Source organism: Hippopotamus amphibius, chromosome 2 (genome assembly GCF_030028045.1).
Source record: "Hippopotamus amphibius kiboko isolate mHipAmp2 chromosome 2, mHipAmp2.hap2, whole genome shotgun sequence".
Classification (NCBI taxonomy): domain Eukaryota; kingdom Metazoa; phylum Chordata; class Mammalia; order Artiodactyla; family Hippopotamidae; genus Hippopotamus; species Hippopotamus amphibius.
This window is the reverse complement of record NC_080187.1, coordinates 222,720,080-222,736,886: the sequence shown is the minus strand read 5'-3', so window position 1 is coordinate 222,736,886 and position 16,807 is coordinate 222,720,080. Positions and strand designations below refer to the sequence as shown.

Sequence of the window (16,807 nt, the reverse complement as noted above, 5' to 3'; positions counted from 1 at the left end):
TGGGCAGATGAAATAACCAGTACGTATATGTCTCCCCAGGGAAGGACTAGCCTCATGGATCCTCCAGGCAGCACAAGGCCTGGCACCAGGTCTGCTTGGCGGGGGAAAACACTGGGGGTGTTTCTGGGGGGAATGGAGACATTCCTCTGGGCCCGACCCTGGTGTGGGCAAGCGTGTGCTGGCCGATGTCACACTCGGCTTGTCCATGTGCACAACACCCAGACAATGAGGCCTTTATGTCCCACACAGTGGACATTCACAGGAGCTGGAGGGAGCTCTCTTGGTAGGCAGTGACTCCCGTAGAGGAAGGCCAGCCCAAGAGATGCCACAGGCCTGTATCTGTATGCAGAACCCATGAAAGGGCCTGTCTGAGTAAACTGGCCTATCTGAGGGCCCATGATCCCTCACAGAGACCTGGGAAACCCCATTCCAGCAAGGGACCAGCCCTTCAGCTCTCACAAGAGCCAAGAGCATCTAGCTGCCAAGTCCCTGATGAAGGGTCCTTGTTGCCTCTCACCACCTCCAGGCCTGGCCCCACATCCTCCCAACCAACACTTCTTGGAAGTCACTCAAGCACACCCCACAACTGACCATAAGCTCAGTCCATCCTCGTGCTCTGCCTCGACATGCACAGAGATCTGCGTGGTTGCTCCCCAGGGCAACACGTCATGAAATGGTGCCTCCATGGTCAGTCTTACTACACTTCAGGTCAATCGAGTTGAATTTCAAGGCCCGCATTCCGATCTGGTGGATGGGGAGCCATGTCAAGCATTCCTCCTTGGGGACCACAGAGATTCCCAAACAGGGCCAATTTCTTCTGTGGCAGCATTCCCTACTGTGGCCCGTGCAAGGCCACCAAACAACAGCCATGCAGCTACGCCCTCCTCAGCCCACATCCCGGGACCACCCCTCCCCTTCAGGTCAACAGGGCCTCATGATGGACATGATAACGGGATGCCCAAGGGCTCTGCAAAGCCTTCATGGGGGAATGGACACCCAGAAGCCTTTTCTCCTCTGGAGGGGGCTCTCTGACAAACCAGTGGCTTCCGGAGAGGACGACCAACCCAGGAGAAGCTATGGTCCTGTGTATGCATGCAGACCCCATCAGAGGCCCCATTCGGATCAAGTGGCTCCAACAAAGCACCATGATCCCTCACAGAGTCCTGGCACAACCCCATTGAAGACCACGGCATGGCTTCCAGCCCTTGAAATAACCAGCAGCATCCTGCCTCCAAGCACCTGAGGATGGGCTCCTGCCTGCCTCTCACCATCTCTAGGCAGGGGGCATGAGCCTTCCCTACTGACAGGTTTTGGGAAGCCATAAAGCACACACCACAAGGGACCATTCCCTCAGTTGGTGATCATACTCTGGCGCTAGGTGCACAGAGGTCTCTAGAGATGTTCCGCCTGGGGCCAAGGAAGAAAACACTGCCTCGATGTGCTCTCTGACTAGAATACAGCTCTAATGAAGGCATGTGAGTGCACCAGATGTGAGCCCATAAATTTGGGGCAGCAGCAGACATTCCTCCTTGGTAGGCAGGAGGTTGCCAAAAGACTACCCTGTACTGCCTGCTGTGAGGGCGGCCAGCCCATAGTTCAAAATTCTCTGGGGCCTATCAGTAGCAACCAAAAGAGCCACTCACTGCGGAACATTCTGGCTGTGGTGAGTCCATTCCAAGGCTTGGCCTGAAACACAAAATTCAAAGCAGAAAGGCTTAAGGAAAGACTCCACCCATGGCTTCAGAACATGTGGGCCCTGGCACTATGGAGCAGGATAGAAAACCAAAGGTGGCAACACATCTTGGATATGTGGAAGCCATCTACACTGGGAGGAGTCTCAAGGGATTTCCTCGAGCGAGAGGCTGCTCCAACACCCACACCCAAACCCACACACACACCCACACCCAGGGCTCTGCAATGGACCAACAATGCAGGCCATCCTGCCCCTGGATCCCTCTGTTAGGCCTCAGCATAATCCTATTGAGCATGATTTTTTGGTCATCAGCTCTCTTCAGGACCATATGAGTTCTCATCATCGACCCAACTGAGGCCCTCCTCACTCACCTGCGCCCTGCCACATGTGAAGGCTTACCTCAGATGCTTCCTGGAAAGAAGGATGCCTGAAGGGATGTGCCATTCTGTCGAATCCACGTGCTGGGCCAAGGCTCATGGTGATTGCCCTAGGGAACATAGGCCAAACACAGATCTTCATTTCTCTGGGGACGATGGCTGCCAAGAGGTGAGAAGGACAGCTGTGAGAACTCCAACTCCATGCTAGATGCATTGGGGCACGTGTGTGCCACACGCTCATGCATCGAATGATGCTACAAGAAATACCTGCAGCAATACATCCAGGAACATAGGGCCCAAATGTACCTCCACGCAGAGACAGGAACACATAGCTGAAACGCATACAAACAGCTCCCTACATAGCTTCCTTCCTGCCTCCCTTCCTCCAGAATGCTCTAGCTCCCTCCCCTTTGACCCTCGTCCTTGGCTCACTCCCTCCATCCATCCATACTTACAAAGATGAAGGCATGAGTGGACAGGTGGATCAATGCCATCTTATGTACCTTAATACTGTGTCAGGGGCAGATGAAATAACCAGTACGTATATGTCTCCCCAGGGAAGGACTAGCCTCATGGATCCTCCAGGCAGCACAAGGCCTGGCACCAGGTCTGCTTGGTGGGGAAAACACTGGGGGTGTTTCTGGGGGGAATGGAGACATTCCTCTGGGCCCGACCCTGGTGTGGGCAAGCGTGTGCTGGCCGATGTCACACTCGGCTTGTCCATGTGCACAACACCCAGACAATGAGGCCTTTATGTCCCACACAGTGGACATTCACAGGAGCTGGAGGGAGCTCTCTTGGTAGGCAGTGGCTCCCGTAGAGGAAGGCCAGCCCAAGAGATGCCACAGGCCTGTATCTGTATGCAGAACCCATGAAAGGGCCTGTCTGAGTAAACTGGCCTATCTGAGGGCCCATGATCCCTCACAGAGACCTGGGAAACCCCATTCCAGCAAGGGACCAGCCCCTCAGCTCTCACAAGAGCCAAGAGCATCTAGCTGCCAAGTCCCTGATCAAGGGTCCTTGTTGCCTCTCCCCACCTCCAGGCCTGGCCCCACATCCTCCCAACCAACACTTCTTGGAAGTCACTCAAGCACACCCCACAACTGACCATAAGCTCAGTCCATCCTCGTGCTCTGCCTCGACATGCACAGAGATCTGCGTGGTTGCTCCCCAGGGCAACACGTCATGAAATGGTGCCTCCATGGTCAGTCTTACTACACTTCAGGTCAATCGAGTTGAATTTCAAGGCCTGCATTCCGATCTGGTGGATGGGGAGCCATGTCAAGCATTCCTCCTTGGGGACCACAGAGATTCCCAAACAGGGCCAATTTCTTCTGTGGCAGCATTCCCTACTGTGGCCCGTGCAAGGCCACCAAACAACAGCCATGCAGCTACGCCCTCCTCAGCCCACATCCCGGGACCACCCCTCCCCTTCAGGTCAACAGGGCCTCACGATGGACATGATAACGGGATGCCCAAGGGCTCTGCAAAGCCTTCATGGGGGAATGGACACCCAGAAGCCTTTTCTCCTCTGGAGGGGGCTCTCTGACAAACCAGTGGCTTCCGGAGAGGACGACCAACCCAGGAGAAGCTATGGTCCTGTGTATGCATGCAGACCCCATCAGAGGCCCCATTCGGATCAAGTGGCTCCAACAAAGCACCATGATCCCTCACAGAGTCCTGGCACAACCCCATTGAAGACCACGGCATGGCTTCCAGCCCTTGAAATAACCAGCAGCATCCTGCCTCCAAGCACCTGAGGATGGGCTCCTGCCTGCCTCTCACCATCTCTAGGCAGGGGGCATGAGCCTTCCCTACTGACAGGTTTTGGGAAGCCATAAAGCACACACCACAAGGGACCATTCCCTCAGTTGGTGATCATACTCTGGCGCTAGGTGCACAGAGGTCTCTAGAGATGTTCCGCCTGGGGCCAAGGAAGAAAACACTGCCTCGATGTGCTCTCTGACTAGAATACAGCTCTAATGAAGGCATGTGAGTGCACCAGATGTGAGCCCATAAATTTGGGGCAGCAGCAGACATTCCTCCTTGGTAGGCAGGAGGTTGCCAAAAGACTACCCTGTACTGCCTGCTGTGAGGGCGGCCAGCCCATAGTTCAAAATTCTCTGGGGCCTATCAGTAGCAACCAAAAGAGCCACTCACTGCGGAACATTCTGGCTGTGGTGAGTCCATTCCAAGGCTTGGCCTGAAACACAAAATTCAAAGCAGAAAGGCTTAAGGAAAGACTCCACCCATGGCTTCAGAACATGTGGGCCCTGGCACTATGGAGCAGGATAGAAAACCAAAGGTGGCAACACATCTTGGATATGTGGAAGCCATCTACACTGGGAGGAGTCTCAAGGGATTTCCTCGAGCGAGAGGCTGCTCCAACACCCACACCCAAACCCACACACACACCCACACCCAGGGCTCTGCAATGGACCAAAAATGCAGGCCATCCTGCCCCTGGATCCCTCTGTTAGGCCTCAGCGTAATCCTATTGAGCATGATTTTTTGGTCATCAGCTCTCTTCAGGACCATATGAGTTCTCATCATCGACCCAACTGAGGCCCTCCTCACTCACCTGCGCCCTGCCACATGTGAAGGCTTACCTCAGATGCTTCCTGGAAAGAAGGATGCCTGAAGGGATGTGCCATTCTGTCGAATCCACGTGCTGGGCCAAGGCTCATGGTGATTGCCCTAGGGAACATAGGCCAAACACAGATCTTCATTTCTCTGGGGACGATGGCTGCCAAGAGGTGAGAAGGACAGCTGTGAGAACTCCAACTCCATGCTAGATGCATTGGGGCACGTGTGTGCCACACGCTCATGCATCGAATGATGCTACAAGAAATACCTACAGCAATACATCCAGGAACATAGGGCCCAAATGTACCTCCACGCAGAGACAGGAACACATAGCTGAAACGCATACAAACAGCTCCCTACATAGCTTCCTTCCTGCCTCCCTTCCTCCAGAATGCTCTAGCTCCCTCCCCTTTGACCCTCGTCCTTGGCTCACTCCCTCCATCCATCCATACTTACAAAGATGAAGGCATGAGTGGACAGGTGGATCAATGCCATCTTATGTACCTTAATACTGTGTCAGGGGCAGATGAAATAACCAGTACGTATATGTCTCCCCAGGGAAGGACTAGCCTCATGGATCCTCCAGGCAGCACAAGGCCTGGCACCAGGTCTGCTTGGTGGGGAAAACACTGGGGGTGTTTCTGGGGGGAATGGAGACATTCCTCTGGGCCCGACCCTGGTGTGGGCAAGCGTGTGCTGGCCGATGTCACACTCGGCTTGTCCATGTGCACAACACCCAGACAATGAGGCCTTTATGTCCCACACAGTGGACATTCACAGGAGCTGGAGGGAGCTCTCTTGGTAGGCAGTGGCTCCCGTAGAGGAAGGCCAGCCCAAGAGATGCCACAGGCCTGTATCTGTATGCAGAACCCATGAAAGGGCCTGTCTGAGTAAACTGGCCTATCTGAGGGCCCATGATCCCTCACAGAGACCTGGGAAACCCCATTCCAGCAAGGGACCAGCCCTTCAGCTCTCACAAGAGCCAAGAGCATCTAGCTGCCAAGTCCCTGATCAAGGGTCCTTGTTGCCTCTCACCACCTCCAGGCCTGGCCCCACATCCTCCCAACCAACACTTGGAAGTCACTCAAGCACACCCCACAACTGACCATAAGCTCAGTCCATCCTCGTGCTCTGCCTCAACATGCACAGAGATCTGCGTGGTTGCTCCCCAGGGCAACACGTCATGAAATGGTGCCTCCATGGTCAGTCTTACTACACTTCAGGTCAATCGAGTTGAATTTCAAGGCCCGCATTCCGATCTGGTGGATGGGGAGCCATGTCAAGCATTCCTCCTTGGGGACCACAGAGATTCCCAAACAGGGCCAATTTCTTCTGTGGCAGCATTCCCTACTGTGGCCCGTGCAAGGCCACCAAACAACAGCCATGCAGCTACGCCCTCCTCAGCCCACATCCCGGGACCACCCCTCCCCTTCAGGTCAACAGGGCCTCACGATGGACATGATAACGGGATGCCCAAGGGCTCTGCAAAGCCTTCATGGGGGAATGGACACCCAGAAGCCTTTTCTCCTCTGGAGGGGGCTCTCTGACAAACCAGTGGCTTCCGGAGAGGACGACCAACCCAGGAGAAGCTATGGTCCTGTGTATGCATGCAGACCCCATCAGAGGCCCCATTCGGATCAAGTGGCTCCAACAAAGCACCATGATCCCTCACAGAGTCCTGGCACAACCCCATTGAAGACCACGGCATGGCTTCCAGCCCTTGAAATAACCAGCAACATCCTGCCTCCAAGCACCTGAGGATGGGCTCCTGCCTGCCTCTCACCATCTCTAGGCAGGGGGCATGAGCCTTCCCTACTGACAGGTTTTGGGAAGCCATAAAGCACACACCACAAGGGACCATTCCCTCAGTTGGTGATCATACTCTGGCGCTAGGTGCACAGAGGTCTCTAGAGATGTTCCGCCTGGGGCCAAGGAAGAAAACACTGCCTCGATGTGCTCTCTGACTAGAATACAGCTCTAATGAAGGCATGTGAGTGCACCAGATGTGAGCCCATAAATTTGGGGCAGCAGCAGACATTCCTCCTTGGTAGGCAGGAGGTTGCCAAAAGACTACCCTGTACTGCCTGCTGTGAGGGCGGCCAGCCCATAGTTCAAAATTCTCTGGGGCCTATCAGTAGCAACCAAAAGAGCCACTCACTGCGGAACATTCTGGCTGTGGTGAGTCCATTCCAAGGCTTGGCCTGAAACACAAAATTCAAAGCAGAAAGGCTTAAGGAAAGACTCCACCCATGGCTTCAGAACATGTGGGCCCTGGCACTATGGAGCAGGATAGAAAACCAAAGGTGGCAACACATCTTGGATATGTGGAAGCCATCTACACTGGGAGGAGTCTCAAGGGATTTCCTCGAGTGAGAGGCTGCTCCAACACCCACACCCAAACCCACACACACACCCACACCCAGGGCTCTGCAATGGACCAAAAATGCAGGCCATCCTGCCCCTGGATCCCTCTGTTAGGCTTCAGCGTAATCCTATTGAGCATGATTTTTTGGTCATCAGCTCTCTTCAGGACCATATGAGTTCTCATCATCGACCCAACTGAGGCCCTCCTCACTCACCTGCGCCCTGCCACATGTGAAGGCTTACCTCAGATGCTTCCTGGAAAGAAGGATGCCTGAAGGGATGTGCCATTCTGTCGAATCCACGTGCTGGGCCAAGGCTCATGGTGATTGCCCTAGGGAACATAGGCCAAACACAGATCTTCATTTCTCTGGGGACGATGGCTGCCAAGAGGTGAGAAGGACAGCTGTGAGAACTCCAACTCCATGCTAGATGCATTGGGGCACGTGTGTGCCACACGCTCATGCATCGAATGATGCTACAAGAAATACCTGCAGCAATACATCCAGGAACATAGGGCCCAAATGTACCTCCACGCAGAGACAGGAACACATAGCTGAAACACATACAAACAGCTCCCTACATAGCTTCCTTCCTGCCTCCCTTCCTCCAGAATGCTCTAGCTCCCTCCCCTTTGACCCTCGTCCTTGGCTCACTCCCTCCATCCATCCATACTTACAAAGATGAAGGCATGAGTGGACAGGTGGATCAATGCCATCTTATGTACCTTAATACTGTGTCAGGGGCAGATGAAATAACCAGTACGTATATGTCTCCCCAGGGAAGGACTAGCCTCATGGATCCTCCAGGCAGCACAAGGCCTGGCACCAGGTCTGCTTGGTGGGGAAAACACTGGGGGTGTTTCTGGGGGGAATGGAGACATTCCTCTGGGCCCGACCCTGGTGTGGGCAAGCGTGTGCTGGCCGATGTCACACTCGGCTTGTCCATGTGCACAACACCCAGACAATGAGGCCTTTATGTCCCACACAGTGGACATTCACAGGAGCTGGAGGGAGCTCTCTTGGTAGGCAGTGACTCCCGTAGAGGAAGGCCAGCCCAAGAGATGCCACAGGCCTGTATCTGTATGCAGAACCCATGAAAGGGCCTGTCTGAGTAAACTGGCCTATCTGAGGGCCCATGATCCCTCCCAGAGACCTGGGAAACCCCATTCCAGCAAGGGACCAGCCCTTCAGCTCTCACAAGAGCCAAGAGCATCTAGCTGCCAAGTCCCTGATGAAGGGTCCTTGTTGCCTCTCACCACCTCCAGGCCTGGCCCCACATCCTCCCAACCAACACTTGGAAGTCACTCAAGCACACCCCACAACTGACCATAAGCTCAGTCCATCCTCGTGCTCTGCCTCAACATGCACAGAGATCTGCGTGGTTGCTCCCCAGGGCAACACGTCATGAAATGGTGCCTCCATGGTCAGTCTTACTACACTTCAGGTCAATCGAGTTGAATTTCAAGGCCCGCATTCCGATCTGGTGGATGGGGAGCCATGTCAAGCATTCCTCCTTGGGGACCACAGAGATTCCCAAACAGGGCCAGTTTCTTCTGTGGCAGCATTCCCTACTGTGGCCCGTGCAAGGCCACCAAACAACAGCCATGCAGCTACGCCCTCCTCAGCCCACATCCCGGGACCACCCCTCCCCTTCAGGTCAACAGGGCCTCACGATGGACATGATAACGGGATGCCCAAGGGCTCTGCAAAGCCTTCATGGGGGAATGGACACCCAGAAGCCTTTTCTCCTCTGGAGGGGGCTCTCTGACAAACCAGTGGCTTCCGGAGAGGACGACCAACCCAGGAGAAGCTATGGTCCTGTGTATGCATGCAGACCCCATCAGAGGCCCCATTCGGATCAAGTGGCTCCAACAAAGCACCATGATCCCTCACAGAGTCCTGGCACAACCCCATTGAAGACCACGGCATGGCTTCCAGCCCTTGAAATAACCAGCAACATCCTGCCTCCAAGCACCTGAGGATGGGCTCCTGCCTGCCTCTCACCATCTCTAGGCAGGGGGCATGAGCCTTCCCTACTGACAGGTTTTGGGAAGCCATAAAGCACACACCACAAGGGACCATTCCCTCAGTTGGTGATCATACTCTGGCGCTAGGTGCACAGAGGTCTCTAGAGATGTTCCGCCTGGGGCCAAGGAAGAAAACACTGCCTCGATGTGCTCTCTGACTAGAATACAGCTCTAATGAAGGCATGTGAGTGCACCAGATGTGAGCCCATAAATTTGGGGCAGCAGCAGACATTCCTCCTTGGTAGGCAGGAGGTTGCCAAAAGACTACCCTGTACTGCCTGCTGTGAGGGCGGCCAGCCCATAGTTCAAAATTCTCTGGGGCCTATCAGTAGCAACCAAAAGAGCCACTCACTGCGGAACATTCTGGCTGTGGTGAGTCCATTCCAAGGCTTGGCCTGAAACACAAAATTCAAAGCAGAAAGGCTTAAGGAAAGACTCCACCCATGGCTTCAGAACATGTGGGCCCTGGCACTATGGAGCAGGATAGAAAACCAAAGGTGGCAACACATCTTGGATATGTGGAAGCCATCTACACTGGGAGGAGTCTCAAGGGATTTCCTCGAGTGAGAGGCTGCTCCAACACCCACACCCAAACCCACACACACACCCACACCCAGGGCTCTGCAATGGACCAAAAATGCAGGCCATCCTGCCCCTGGATCCCTCTGTTAGGCCTCAGCGTAATCCTATTGAGCATGATTTTTTGGTCATCAGCTCTCTTCAGGACCATATGAGTTCTCATCATCGACCCAACTGAGGCCCTCCTCACTCACCTGCGCCCTGCCACATGTGAAGGCTTACCTCAGATGCTTCCTGGAAAGAAGGATGCCTGAAGGGATGTGCCATTCTGTCGAATCCACGTGCTGGGCCAAGGCTCATGGTGATTGCCCTAGGGAACATAGGCCAAACACAGATCTTCATTTCTCTGGGGACGATGGCTGCCAAGAGGTGAGAAGGACAGCTGTGAGAACTCCAACTCCATGCTAGATGCATTGGGGCACGTGTGTGCCACACACTCATGCATCGAATGATGCTACAAGAAATACCTGCAGCAATACATCCAGGAACATAGGGCCCAAATGTACCTCCACGCAGAGACAGGAACACATAGCTGAAACGCATACAAACAGCTCCCTACATAGCTTCCTTCCTGCCTCCCTTCCTCCAGAATGCTCTAGCTCCCTCCCCTTTGACCCTCGTCCTTGGCTCACTCCCTCCATCCATCCATACTTACAAAGATGAAGGCATGAGTGGACAGGTGGATCAATGCCATCTTATGTACCTTAATACTGTGTCAGGGGCAGATGAAATAACCAGTACGTATATGTCTCCCCAGGGAAGGACTAGCCTCATGGATCCTCCAGGCAGCACAAGGCCTGGCACCAGGTCTGCTTGGCGGGGAAAACACTGGGGGTGTTTCTGGGGGGAATGGAGACATTCCTCTGGGCCCGACCCTGGTGTGGGCAAGCGTGTGCTGGCCGATGTCACACTCGGCTTGTCCATGTGCACAACACCCAGACAATGAGGCCTTTATGTCCCACACAGTGGACATTCACAGGAGCTGGAGGGAGCTCTCTTGGTAGGCAGTGACTCCCGTAGAGGAAGGCCAGCCCAAGAGATGCCACAGGCCTGTATCTGTATGCAGAACCCATGAAAGGGCCTGTCTGAGTAAACTGGCCTATCTGAGGGCCCATGATCCCTCCCAGAGACCTGGGAAACCCCATTCCAGCAAGGGACCAGCCCTTCAGCTCTCACAAGAGCCAAGAGCATCTAGCTGCCAAGTCCCTGATGAAGGGTCCTTGTTGCCTCTCACCACCTCCAGGCCTGGCCCCACATCCTCCCAACCAACACTTCTTGGAAGTCACTCAAGCACACCCCACAACTGACCATAAGCTCAGTCCATCCTCGTGCTCTGCCTCGACATGCACAGAGATCTGCGTGGTTGCTCCCCAGGGCAACACGTCATGAAATGGTGCCTCCATGGTCAGTCTTACTACACTTCAGGTCAATCGAGTTGAATTTCAAGGCCCGCATTCCGATCTGGTGGATGGGGAGCCATGTCAAGCATTCCTCCTTGGGGACCACAGAGATTCCCAAACAGGGCCAATTTCTTCTGTGGCAGCATTCCCTACTGTGGCCCGTGCAAGGCCACCAAACAACAGCCATGCAGCTACGCCCTCCTCAGCCCACATCCCGGGACCACCCCTCCCCTTCAGGTCAACAGGGCCTCACGATGGACATGATAACGGGATGCCCAAGGGCTCTGCAAAGCCTTCATGGGGGAATGGACACCCAGAAGCCTTTTCTCCTCTGGAGGGGGCTCTCTGACAAACCAGTGGCTTCCGGAGAGGACGACCAACCCAGGAGAAGCTATGGTCCTGTGTATGCATGCAGACCCCATCAGAGGCCCCATTCGGATCAAGTGGCTCCAACAAAGCACCATGATCCCTCACAGAGTCCTGGCACAACCCCATTGAAGACCACGGCATGGCTTCCAGCCCTTGAAATAACCAGCAGCATCCTGCCTCCAAGCACCTGAGGATGGGCTCCTGCCTGCCTCTCACCATCTCTAGGCAGGGGGCATGAGCCTTCCCTACTGACAGGTTTTGGGAAGCCATAAAGCACACACCACAAGGGACCATTCCCTCAGTTGGTGATCATACTCTGGCGCTAGGTGCACAGAGGTCTCTAGAGATGTTCCGCCTGGGGCCAAGGAAGAAAACACTGCCTCGATGTGCTCTCTGACTAGAATACAGCTCTAATGAAGGCATGTGAGTGCACCAGATGTGAGCCCATAAATTTGGGGCAGCAGCAGACATTCCTCCTTGGTAGGCAGGAGGTTGCCAAAAGACTACCCTGTACTGCCTGCTGTGAGGGCGGCCAGCCCATAGTTCAAAATTCTCTGGGGCCTATCAGTAGCAACCAAAAGAGCCACTCACTGCGGAACATTCTGGCTGTGGTGAGTCCATTCCAAGGCTTGGCCTGAAACACAAAATTCAAAGCAGAAAGGCTTAAGGAAAGACTCCACCCATGGCTTCAGAACATGTGGGCCCTGGCACTATGGAGCAGGATAGAAAACCAAAGGTGGCAACACATCTTGGATATGTGGAAGCCATCTACACTGGGAGGAGTCTCAAGGGATTTCCTCGAGCGAGAGGCTGCTCCAACACCCACACCCAAACCCACACACACACCCACACCCAGGGCTCTGCAATGGACCAAAAATGCAGGCCATCCTGCCCCTGGATCCCTCTGTTAGGCCTCAGCGTAATCCTATTGAGCATGATTTTTTGGTCATCAGCTCTCTTCAGGACCATATGAGTTCTCATCATCGACCCAACTGAGGCCCTCCTCACTCACCTGCGCCCTGCCACATGTGAAGGCTTACCTCAGATGCTTCCTGGAAAGAAGGATGCCTGAAGGGATGTGCCATTCTGTCGAATCCACGTGCTGGGCCAAGGCTCATGGTGATTGCCCTAGGGAACATAGGCCAAACACAGATCTTCATTTCTCTGGGGACGATGGCTGCCAAGAGGTGAGAAGGACAGCTGTGAGAACTCCAACTCCATGCTAGATGCATTGGGGCACGTGTGTGCCACACGCTCATGCATCGAATGATGCTACAAGAAATACCTGCAGCAATACATCCAGGAACATAGGGCCCAAATGTACCTCCACGCAGAGACAGGAACACATAGCTGAAACGCATACAAACAGCTCCCTACATAGCTTCCTTCCTGCCTCCCTTCCTCCAGAATGCTCTAGCTCCCTCCCCTTTGACCCTCGTCCTTGGCTCACTCCCTCCATCCATCCATACTTACAAAGATGAAGGCATGAGTGGACAGGTGGATCAATGCCATCTTATGTACCTTAATACTGTGTCAGGGGCAGATGAAATAACCAGTACGTATATGTCTCCCCAGGGAAGGACTAGCCTCATGGATCCTCCAGGCAGCACAAGGCCTGGCACCAGGTCTGCTTGGTGGGGAAAACACTGGGGGTGTTTCTGGGGGGAATGGAGACATTCCTCTGGGCCCGACCCTGGTGTGGGCAAGCGTGTGCTGGCCGATGTCACACTCGGCTTGTCCATGTGCACAACACCCAGACAATGAGGCCTTTATGTCCCACACAGTGGACATTCACAGGAGCTGGAGGGAGCTCTCTTGGTAGGCAGTGGCTCCCGTAGAGGAAGGCCAGCCCAAGAGATGCCACAGGCCTGTATCTGTATGCAGAACCCATGAAAGGGCCTGTCTGAGAAAACTGGCCTATCTGAGGGCCCATGATCCCTCACAGAGACCTGAAAAACCCCATTCCAGCAAGGGACCAGCCCTTCAGCTCTCACAAGAGCCAAGAGCATCTAGCTGCCAAGTCCCTGATGCAGGGTCCTTGTTGCCTCTCACCACCTCCAGGCCTGGCCCCACATCCTCCCAACCAACACTTCTTGGAAGTCACTCAAGCACACCCCACAACTGACCATAAGCTCAGTCCATCCTCGTGCTCTGCCTCGACATGCACAGAGATCTGCGTGGTTGCTCCCCAGGGCAACACGTCATGAAATGGTGCCTCCATGGTCAGTCTTACTACACTTCAGGTCAATCGAGTTGAATTTCAAGGCCCGCATTCCGATCTGGTGGATGGGGAGCCATGTCAAGCATTCCTCCTTGGGGACCACAGAGATTCCCAAACAGGGCCAATTTCTTCTGTGGCAGCATTCCCTACTGTGGCCCGTGCAAGGCCACCAAACAACAGCCATGCAGCTACGCCCTCCTCAGCCCACATCCCGGGACCACCCCTCCCATTCAGGTCAACAGGGCCTCACGATGGACATGATAACGGGATGCCCAAGGGCTCTGCAAAGCCTTCATGGGGGAATGGACACCCAGAAGCCTTTTCTCCTCTGGAGGGGGCTCTCTGACAAACCAGTGGCTTCCGGAGAGGACGACCAACCCAGGAGAAGCTATGGTCCTGTGTATGCATGCAGACCCCATCAGAGGCCCCATTCGGATCAAGTGGCTCCAACAAAGCACCATGATCCCTCACAGAGTCCTGGCACAACCCCATTGAAGACCACGGCATGGCTTCCAGCCCTTGAAATAACCAGCAGCATCCTGCCTCCAAGCACCTGAGGATGGGCTCCTGCCTGCCTCTCACCATCTCTAGGCAGGGGGCATGAGCCTTCCCTACTGACAGGTTTTGGGAAGCCATAAAGCACACACCACAAGGGACCATTCCCTCAGTTGGTGATCATACTCTGGCGCTAGGTGCACAGAGGTCTCTAGAGATGTTCTGCCTGGGGCCAAGGAAGAAAACACTGCCTCGATGTGCTCTCTGACTAGAATACAGCTCTAATGAAGGCATGTGAGTGCACCAGATGTGAGCCCATAAATTTGGGGCAGCAGCAGACATTCCTCCTTGGTAGGCAGGAGGTTGCCAAAAGACTACCCTGTACTGCCTGCTGTGAGGGCAGCCAGCCCATAGTTCAAAATTCTCTGGGGCCTATCAGTAGCAACCAAAAGAGCCACTCACTGCGGAACATTCTGGCTGTGGTGAGTCCATTCCAAGGCTTGGCCTGAAACACAAAATTCAAAGCAGAAAGGCTTAAGGAAAGACTCCACCCATGGCTTCAGAACATGTGGGCCCTGGCACTATGGAGCAGGATAGAAAACCAAAGGTGGCAACACATCTTGGATATGTGGAAGCCATCTACACTGGGAGGAGTCTCAAGGGATTTCCTCGAGCGAGAGGCTGCTCCAACACCCACACCCAAACCCACAACCACACCCACACCCAGGGCTCTGCAATGGACCAAAAATGCAGGCCATCCTGCCCCTGGATCCCTCTGTTAGGCCTCAGCGTAATCCTATTGAGCATGATTTTTTGGTCATCAGCTCTCTTCAGGACCATATGAGTTCTCATCATCGACCCAACTGAGGCCCTCCTCACTCACCTGCGCCCTGCCACATGTGAAGGCTTACCTCAGATGCTTCCTGGAAAGAAGGATGCCTGAAGGGATGTGCCATTCTGTCGAATCCACGTGCTGGGCCAAGGCTCATGGTGATTGCCCTAGGGAACATAGGCCAAACACAGATCTTCATTTCTCTGGGGACGATGGCTGCCAAGAGGTGAGAAGGACAGCTGTGAGAACTCCAACTCCATGCTAGATGCATTGGGGCACGTGTGTGCCACACGCTCATGCATCGAATGATGCTACAAGAAATACCTGCAGCAATACATCCAGGAACATAGGGCCCAAATGTACCTCCACGCAGAGACAGGAACACATAGCTGAAACGCATACAAACAGCTCCCTACATAGCTTCCTTCCTGCCTCCCTTCCTCCAGAATGCTCTAGCTCCCTCCCCTTTGACCCTCGTCCTTGGCTCACTCCCTCCATCCATCCATACTTACAAAGATGAAGGCATGAGTGGACAGGTGGATCAATGCCATCTTATGTACCTTAATACTGTGTCAGGGGCAGATGAAATAACCAGTACGTATATGTCTCCCCAGGGAAGGACTAGCCTCATGGATCCTCCAGGCAGCACAAGGCCTGGCACCAGGTCTGCTTGGTGGGGAAAACACTGGGGGTGTTTCTGGGGGGAATGGAGACATTCCTCTGGGCCCGACCCTGGTGTGGGCAAGCGTGTGCTGGCCGATGTCACACTCGGCTTGTCCATGTGCACAACACCCAGACAATGAGGCCTTTATGTCCCACACAGTGGACATTCACAGGAGCTGGAGGGAGCTCTCTTGGTAGGCAGTGGCTCCCGTAGAGGAAGGCCAGCCCAAGAGATGCCACAGGCCTGTATCTGTATGCAGAACCCATGAAAGGGCCTGTCTGAGAAAACTGGCCTATCTGAGGGCCCATGATCCCTCACAGAGACCTGGGAAACCCCATTCCAGCAAGGGACCAGCCCTTCAGCTCTCACAAGAGCCAAGAGCATCTAGCTGCCAAGTCCCTGATGCAGGGTCCTTGTTGCCTCTCACCACCTCCAGGCCTGGCCCCACATCCTCCCAACCAACACTTCTTGGAAGTCACTCAAGCACACCCCACAACTGACCATAAGCTCAGTCCATCCTCGTGCTCTGCCTCGACATGCACAGAGATCTGCGTGGTTGCTCCCCAGGGCAACACGTCATGAAATGGTGCCTCCATGGTCATTCTTACTACACTTCAGGTCAATCGAGTTGAATTTCAAGGCCTGCATTCCGATCTGGTGGATGGGGAGCCATGTCAAGCATTCCTCCTTGGGGACCACAGAGATTCCCAAACAGGGCCAATTTCTTCTGTGGCAGCATTCCCTACTGTGGCCCGTGCAAGGCCACCAAACAACAGCCATGCAGCTACGCCCTCCTCAGCCCACATCCCGGGACCACCCCTCCCCTTCAGGTCAACAGGGCCTCACGATGGACATGATAACGGGATGCCCAAGGGCTCTGCAAAGCCTTCATGGGGGAATGGACACCCAGAAGCCTTTTCTCCTCTGGAGGGGGCTCTCTGACAAACCAGTGGCTTCCGGAGAGGACGACCAACCCAGGAGAAGCTATGGTCCTGTGTATGCATGCAGACCCCATCAGAGGCCCCATTCGGATCAAGTGGCTCCAACAAAGCACCATGATCCCTCACAGAGTCCTGGCACAACCCCATTGAAGACCACGGCATGGCTTCCAGCCCTTGAAATAACCAGCAGCATCCTGCCTCCAAGCACCTGAGGATGGGCTCCTGCCTGCCTCTCACCATCTCTAGGCAGGGGGCATGAG

At 54.5% G+C, this 16,807-nt stretch overlaps 6 non-coding genes across 6 annotated transcripts; all 6 read right to left on the bottom strand.

Annotated features, from left to right (window-relative positions):
- Nucleotides 1–1,961: 1,961 nt before the first annotated feature.
- On the bottom strand, nt 1,962–2,042 carry LOC130846896 (small nucleolar RNA SNORD115). The gene has a single exon (XR_009051691.1). It is a non-coding gene; the product is annotated as a small nucleolar RNA SNORD115 (small nucleolar RNA).
- A 2,506-nt stretch (nt 2,043–4,548) lies between these two features.
- On the bottom strand, nt 4,549–4,629 carry LOC130847723 (small nucleolar RNA SNORD115). The gene has a single exon (XR_009052466.1). It is a non-coding gene; the product is annotated as a small nucleolar RNA SNORD115 (small nucleolar RNA).
- Nucleotides 4,630–7,132: 2,503 nt separating this feature from the next.
- Nucleotides 7,133–7,213, bottom strand: LOC130846900 (small nucleolar RNA SNORD115). The gene has a single exon (XR_009051695.1). It is a non-coding gene; the product is annotated as a small nucleolar RNA SNORD115 (small nucleolar RNA).
- Nucleotides 7,214–9,716: 2,503 nt separating this feature from the next.
- On the bottom strand, nt 9,717–9,797 carry LOC130847722 (small nucleolar RNA SNORD115). The gene has a single exon (XR_009052465.1). It is a non-coding gene; the product is annotated as a small nucleolar RNA SNORD115 (small nucleolar RNA).
- A 2,506-nt stretch (nt 9,798–12,303) lies between these two features.
- LOC130847720 (small nucleolar RNA SNORD115) lies at nt 12,304–12,384 on the bottom strand. Its single transcript, XR_009052463.1, has one exon. It is a non-coding gene; the product is annotated as a small nucleolar RNA SNORD115 (small nucleolar RNA).
- Nucleotides 12,385–14,890: 2,506 nt separating this feature from the next.
- Nucleotides 14,891–14,971, bottom strand: LOC130847719 (small nucleolar RNA SNORD115). The gene has a single exon (XR_009052462.1). It is a non-coding gene; the product is annotated as a small nucleolar RNA SNORD115 (small nucleolar RNA).
- Nucleotides 14,972–16,807: the final 1,836 nt, after the last annotated feature.